The 6,998-nt window shown below is 42.1% G+C and overlaps 1 long non-coding RNA gene across 1 annotated transcript in view; it reads left to right on the forward strand.

The window, feature by feature from the left end:
• Positions 1-4,093, forward strand: part of LOC113949319 — a 9,588-nt gene extending 5,495 nt beyond the window's left edge. Inside the window, exon 3 of the long non-coding RNA XR_003528415.1 lies at positions 3,909-4,093. This is a non-coding gene — a long non-coding RNA (uncharacterized LOC113949319). The remainder of the gene's footprint in view (positions 1-3,908) is intronic.
• Positions 4,094-6,998: the final 2,905 nt, after the last annotated feature.

The following is a 6,998-nucleotide window of genomic DNA, read 5'->3' on the forward strand; positions in this document are numbered from 1 at the left end:
TTCCAGAAGACTTCATACACTTTGATAAATACTGGTCTTGGAGACCTGTGAGTTTGTTCCCATGCCACTGTTTATTGTTCCTGTGCCACTGTTTAAACCAGGGCAAGCTGTAAATTCTGCTGTGCCCAGGACAGCCCTGCAGACAGGCCTAACCCAGACTCTCTGATCTACCTGAGGACTGCTTGAGAATGGTGACTGTTCTAGTTAACTACTAGGAGTGCAACCAGCAGAATTTCTTTCCCTGCTGTGTTGATTAGATGGGATTTATGGAGTTTTGTGCAACACGAGGTTCTCTGGAGTTAGTTAGTGGATTCTACTATCTGCTAGCAATTTACTGACAGTAGAAAACTGCCTTTCCTTTCTGATTCTCATCTTTTAATCAGTTACACAGTAAAACAAAAGACTTCTTTGGTTTTTTCTTTTTTTTTAATCAAGCCCTTACACCAAGAACGGTACCTTTGACAGACTCACAGGTTAGTGTTGGTACAGCACAGTGTTCTTTTTTGTTTGTTCTGTAACAAAGTTCTCTGTGTCTTTGGCAGGGCATGTCTTTAGATTGTGTGGAAATCTCCCTGTCTCGTGTCTTTGAAAGTGGGCAGGCTTACGTAGCCCGAGCCCGAGCCCGTAGCCTTGCAGGTCTCCGTGTTCTGGATTTTGACCCAAAAGTAGTGAGAGCTGATCCTTCTGTGCTGCAGTTCTATAGACAGTTAAGACATCATCAGCTTTTAACCCAGATAAAGAAAAACCTCATGCTAGCAAAGCCTACTTTGTGCTACCAAGATGAGAGATGTTGGCACTGAGATGTTTCTTTTTCTTCCTAAGCAAGACCATTCAAATTAAAACTTGTAGTGGCAGGAGAGATGAAACTGCAGAGAGAGCATGTGGCAGGGCAGCTCTTGGTGGTAAAATATCTACAATAGTTTTGGGATTGTATAAAACTACCTGGCCCTGTGGGCAAAAGGATAGGTTGAGATTCTTTGGTCTTCCTCTTGCAGTAAGGAATGAAGGGGAAGTGGGCACAAAAGAAATCTGTTCCATTTTTTTTTTTATTTCTTCTTTCTCCCCAAAGGATTTACTACACACCTATTCAGATGCTGATGAGAAGGAGAATGTGAAACGCAGCTGATAATACTCTCCTGGTTTCTGTGAAGTGTCAGCACAGACTCCTGAGATGCAGTCATCTTGCTATTGAGTATATTTGATAACATAGGTAAAGTCAAAGGACTTTTCTTAGCTGTTTGCTTCATTCAGCTGACTCTGGATATATAGAAGTATCTCTATCTCGTGCCTCTGGAATTTGGAAGGCTTCTGTAGCCCCTTTCTGAGCCCACAGACCTAAGTAAGCACTTCTGTGTCACAGATACAACTCCAGCAAACAAAATGACCGAACAAGGATGTTCCTGAGGGTCCTTCCTGTGGTTCTATCCTGCCTGCCTAGTTGCATTTAATCCTCCACATATATAGACTGAAACTTGCGTCCCTTTCTTCAAGTATACCACTGTTGTGAGATGGAAGGTGTCTGGATGGATTGGACCTGTTCACAGGAGCTGCTGACACAAGGGAAAGCAGTGCTAAGTATCTGGAATACATACTTGATTCTTCTGCAAGCAAGGAGCTGGGCTATTACTTTACAGCATGCTGAGGTGTTCCAGATGCTTGACACCAGGAGGCTTTGCAAAACTTCCTCCACAAGCAGAACTACCAGTTACATATTGCTTGTTATGCTGATATGAAGCGTTTTTATTAGTCTATTGCGTAAGATGTGATTTTTATTTTTTTAACCCTCTGAGATGAACTGGCACTGTTTAAAGACAGGAGGAATTCCTACATCTTGTACCTGTAATTATGGAACTACAAGAATTGTGAAGTTCTGTTACTCCATTAGGGAGAAGATGGGTACTGGTGAGAGTTCCTCTTGTTTAAACACATGAGGCTTGCTCAAATGAAAGTTGCTGCTGGAAAAAACTTGTCTGACTAATAAGGTGGAAGTTTAGTGTGAAATAGGGAATAATGGCTATGGACACGTGAAGTGAGCTGTAATGTCACCTGTTTCAGCAAAAGCACAGATAAGCAGAACTAATATACTGTCTTAATTAAGGAAAAGCTTCGGTCTTTGTATTTTAGCACTTTGTTTAAAGCTTAAGTAACTTGTATATTTTAAAATGCTTAACATCTTAAAACGTGACATAACATTCAGCTAGAACTCGTCTCTTGCAGGGTTATGTCTCTAACAAAACCTCTGCTGTGGGAGTGAGTTGAAGGTCACTTCTTGGCAGCTGCTCTCCTTAAAGCCAGGAAAGGACGTTGATTAGCCAGTGGTTAATATAGCAGAGAACAAACAGTTTTAATAGGATTTCAAAATGCATATTTTAAGTGGGGGTTGGTTTTTTTTTTCTGGGCTTGAAAGGTAGAGTTTTGGAGGGAGTCATAGTAGAAGACAGAAGTGTGCACAAACTGAAGATTAACTTCTCCCTGCCCACACACCTGGCAAGGAGGGTGCTGGCACACTAAAGCATCATTTCTGGTGCGGATGAGCACTGAGGTGTGATTGTTTGGCCTGCAGCTTCCAGAGCTTCCACTAGAGCTGGGTGAGGGCCTGACTCTGTTGCAGGCTGTGTCCCCCAGCTGCCAGTGCCAGTACCTAGGTGGGGTGCCCATGAGCATCGTGTGCTCAGGTTCAGCCCCTTCCTCCTGTGGTAGGACACAGGGGGTGCAGGTGTGGCTGACTGGCTCTAGCCTTTCCTTGGACACCTCTTGTTCCCCCATCTGCTGTGTGTCCCTATCTTGAAGCACTCTTGCTCCTTCCTCATGCTGCTGTTCTGCAGTGGGTGCCCTGGTACAGACTGTGCTGTGCCACTCGTGCCTCCTGTGTAATTCCAGCTATGCCTCAACCGCATCCTCCACCTTTGTGTGGGTTGAGTTTTTGCTTTTGTTCACCCCCCCATGCCCCTTGTGCAGGTGGCAGAGGCTGTGGGTACCCTGATCATCAGGGCAAGGCTGTCCAGGCAGGCAGGGATGCCCAAGGGGTTACCTTAAAGCCTGTATGCTTGGTCAGGGGGCTGGGCTGGGTCCAGTTTGCACTCTCATGGGTTTTTAGAGATGCTGCAGTATGAGGGCTTTGTGTTGCACTGGAGGTTGAGGTGTGGGATCTGAAATGCCCAGAATGTCAGTGAGTTTTGGGGTAGACAGCTAGGAGGGATATGCCAGGCATGTCCAGTCATACACAATACATGGATTTACTGACAGGTTGCATAAGAGTGATTAGATAATGCAGGCTCAAATCCTTTAACATCTCTTAAAAAGTTCCTGTATTGCTGCAATGAAAAGATAATTTAGAGTGTAAGAGTGGTGATTATGCAAATAAACTTCTAATTGTGATTTTAAGAAGCAACTCACTTGACTATAGTTTTCCTGGATTTAGGGACTGAAATCTTTCCAGTTTTATGGGGGGTTTTTTGGTGCCAAGCTGAGGTTTGAGATAAAATGCTAAACAGAACTTAAAGCTGGAAAGGCTAATCAATATTTCATGTTAGTATTAAATATACATGAAATATTGTGGTTGCCTTCTCAATGATGGAACTGTAGGAACAGAATAGTGGTGGCTTTTGAAGGGCTGGCAGCTGTTCTGAGGCCAAAAGGGGTCTGTGTAAATTTTGGATGTTCTTACTTCCAGCTAAAGCAGATGTAGGGATGGGGGCTGGGTCTGGAGTCTGCTATTTAAATCAGAAAAGAAGCAGCCAGGACAAATCTGAGCTGTCAGGCTCTGTCATGGCTCCCCTTCAGTCAGGGTTGTGATAAGGCCTTTTTTAACAGAATAATACTTCCATATATACATGAGGTAAAAATCTTGTAATACAATAAATATCCCTTCTTCCAAGTTTTCCATAATGTGTTGATTTTTCTTTCAGAGGGACAGTCTGTTGCTAGAACCCAGTATGACAACATGGGATTTTTTTTTAAAGAACTCTTTATTGTGGTAATTGTACTGCAAGAACAGAGCTCCTCTTCTCTTCGTTAGTCAGTAAAATGAAGAATCTGAAGGCTGAGCAGCTTTTTATACAAGGCTGCCACAAAGCCATCCTCAAAATGCCTAGTGCTGCTGTTGCTTTCACCTGCTGAGGCAAGGTGGGCTTAGCAGGCTGGATTCTTGTGAGGACAATTCACATGGCTCATGACAGAGCAAGCACCTGTGCCATTCTCCACTTACACAACCTAGAGTTTGTGCTTCTCCCCTGCCCCTCGATGGATCTTCTCCACAGGCTGTGGTCCTTCAGGAAGAAGTCTGCTCCACCAGGGCCTCGCTCCACCACCAGCCCCTGGCGGCTGCAGGGGCACCTGGAGTTCCTCTTCCACCTCTGACCTGGGTGATCGTCTCTCACACCTTATTCCCCACACTCTGCAGTTTTTCCCCCTCTGTCTGTTGTTACCACCAGTGTCAGTGAGGGGCTCAGCTGTGCCCCGTGGTGGGGCTGTCCTGGAACTGGTTGGAATTCGCTTTGTTGGGCACGGGGCAGCCCCGACCTCTCCTCACAGAGATTCCCAACACGTGTGCACGGGCACCTCATACACCAAGAACCAAGTGTGTGAGCATCCTTCAAACTGCCCCACCACCCTTGCCTGCAGCAGTTGGGTTGTTGGATATCCTGGGCTACACAGGAAAGGCTGAAGGTGCTGTGGTAGGTGAGGGGGGAATGGCTGGTGATGGAGGAGCTGCCATGGCCATGGGGCACCGGGCAGGAGCTGGCCCGGGGTGCAACTGGAGCCCAGCTCGTGGGAGAGGCACTCCGTGAGGGCACATGGCTGTGCAGCAGGGGGCTGGGTCCCAGCTCTGTGGAAAAGGAGGCTTCCATTACTGCACTCCCATAAACATGGGGAATTAATATTGTCCTCTGCTTTCACAAACTGAAGAGCAAGAATTTAAGCTTGGTGTCTGCCTTAACTGCAGCTATCATTAAGTGAATTAAACTAAGAGTTAGATACAGAATTGGTATTTCTGTTACCACAAAGTACAGCCATTCTCTTTTCAAATACATTAAACCATAAGAAACTGCTTTATACCAGCTAAAGCTTCATAATACATTTATGTGTTATTGGAAGCATAATTCACAAGCAGATTGTTATTAAAACCTTACCAGCTTCCAGTTTAAATCTTTGTACAGTGATTTAACGCCCTTCTCATTTCTTTATGTGACATTTTCACAATAGTTAAACATGAATGTGTCCTCACAGCCTGTACCCACAAGTCCTGTGAGTGCAGGAAAGGCAGCAACAGTCCTGTTGATCTCAGATGCTGTAATAAGATTGTGTCCAGGAATTAGATCTTCATATCCAGAGTTGCTCTGAATAGATGAAACAAATACTGCTCTTAAGTGATGGAAATACAGTACTTTATAGGTTATATTATGAATGCTAATAATGTAATTTTTCTCACAGATATTAAAAGTTTCTCATTTTGTATTATGCCACTCTGTGACATGCAATTGTCTTCTGCTGTTAAATTTAAGCAGCTCTATTATTAGCCTGAGAAAAGACCTGAATTGCTAGAGATTGCATTTAGATGTGTAAAATCTCTATTTCGCTACTTCCTGTATAATTATTTTATGCTTGTTTCTATTACAGATTATAAGGATGTTGGATGGAATTTTTTAGCTAAACTACTGACTAGGATATAATGTATGAAATCTGGTTGTAAAAGCAAAATAAGTTGATAAAAAAATCTATAAGTTTTTCACTTATAATTATTGAATAGTGCACTAGCTGAGTTTTTAATTTTTTTTTTTTTAAATTTGGTATGGTTTTGATGCAGAGGGCTGTCAGATGTGACAGAGAACCTATGAGAGCCTTTTTGGGATGGCAGCTGGGTAGGCACCAGCAGCATCCTAACTGGTACCATGTGCCCATGTGTGGGCAACCAGATTAAGCCTGCAGTGTTCTAAATGTAACACATTTTTACTAAATTGTTTATTACAATCCCTTTGCAAGAAGGTAGAGCTATGATAAAGATGCCTCTGACAGAAATTTGGCTAAGATTTTTAATTATAATTATTTCTTTTATCACATGGAGTTTGGCATTTTAGGTTTTTTTCTCTTATTTCTCAAAATGTATGGGTTTTGTCACCAAGTAGGGGAATATGTACACAAATCACACTTTTCATCTATTCTTCTCAAGCCACTGGGCTATATCAGTTTTCTGTGGGGGTACATAATTTTTTTTTTTTTTTCAATTATTAACACCTTGAGAATTACAGGGAGATTTGCCCAGACTTTATTGGAGGTTAGGAGCTGGTCCAGCTCTTTAAAGATTCTGGATCTTGTTTTGTTTATTGAAAGATCTGTGATTCCCTATCATCAAATATCAGCTTAGAGGGAGTATAATGTATTTTGAAGACAGTGCTAGACAGTAAAAATATTACTAAAACTTCTTAAGGTTATTCCAGTAGCTCATAATTCCCAAAATGAGGCAACACATATCTTTTAGTATTTCCGGGTGAAGGCTGGACAGACTTATTAAACATAATAAATGTCAAAAATATTTATGTGGGTTAGTGAGAATAACTTGGATTAAAAAACAATTTTTAAAGTTTGTCATTTATCTTGGAAGTTGTACATATGATCAGCCTGGTTTTAAGTTGTTCTGTAAAAACATTCCTGGTAAGCTACCTTCTTGTTTTTATTGGATTAGTGGGACTCCGTGTAATAAAATATTTGACCATAATAACACCAGGTACTTTCAACTGACACTTTGCAATACAAAGTAAATTTTAAAAAGATATCTTGAAGCCTGGGCAATAAGCTGGTGCATTAGGCAGAGGGATGTTACCAGAACTAATTTAATAATAAAGAAGGAAGTTTTGGAATTGTTTGGGTTTTACATGCTTTTTCTCCACATGAAAGAGACCTTGCACTAATTTTAACCATTTTACTTGTGACAGTAGAAAGCTCTGGCTATTTTAACATAAAAATCCCCACTGAAAATGGAACATAGCTGATGATTCAAT

Source organism: Corapipo altera, unplaced genomic scaffold, assembly GCF_003945725.1.
Source record: "Corapipo altera isolate COAL_440 unplaced genomic scaffold, ASM394572v1 113, whole genome shotgun sequence".
In the NCBI taxonomy this organism is placed as follows: Eukaryota; Metazoa; Chordata; class Aves; order Passeriformes; family Pipridae; genus Corapipo; species Corapipo altera.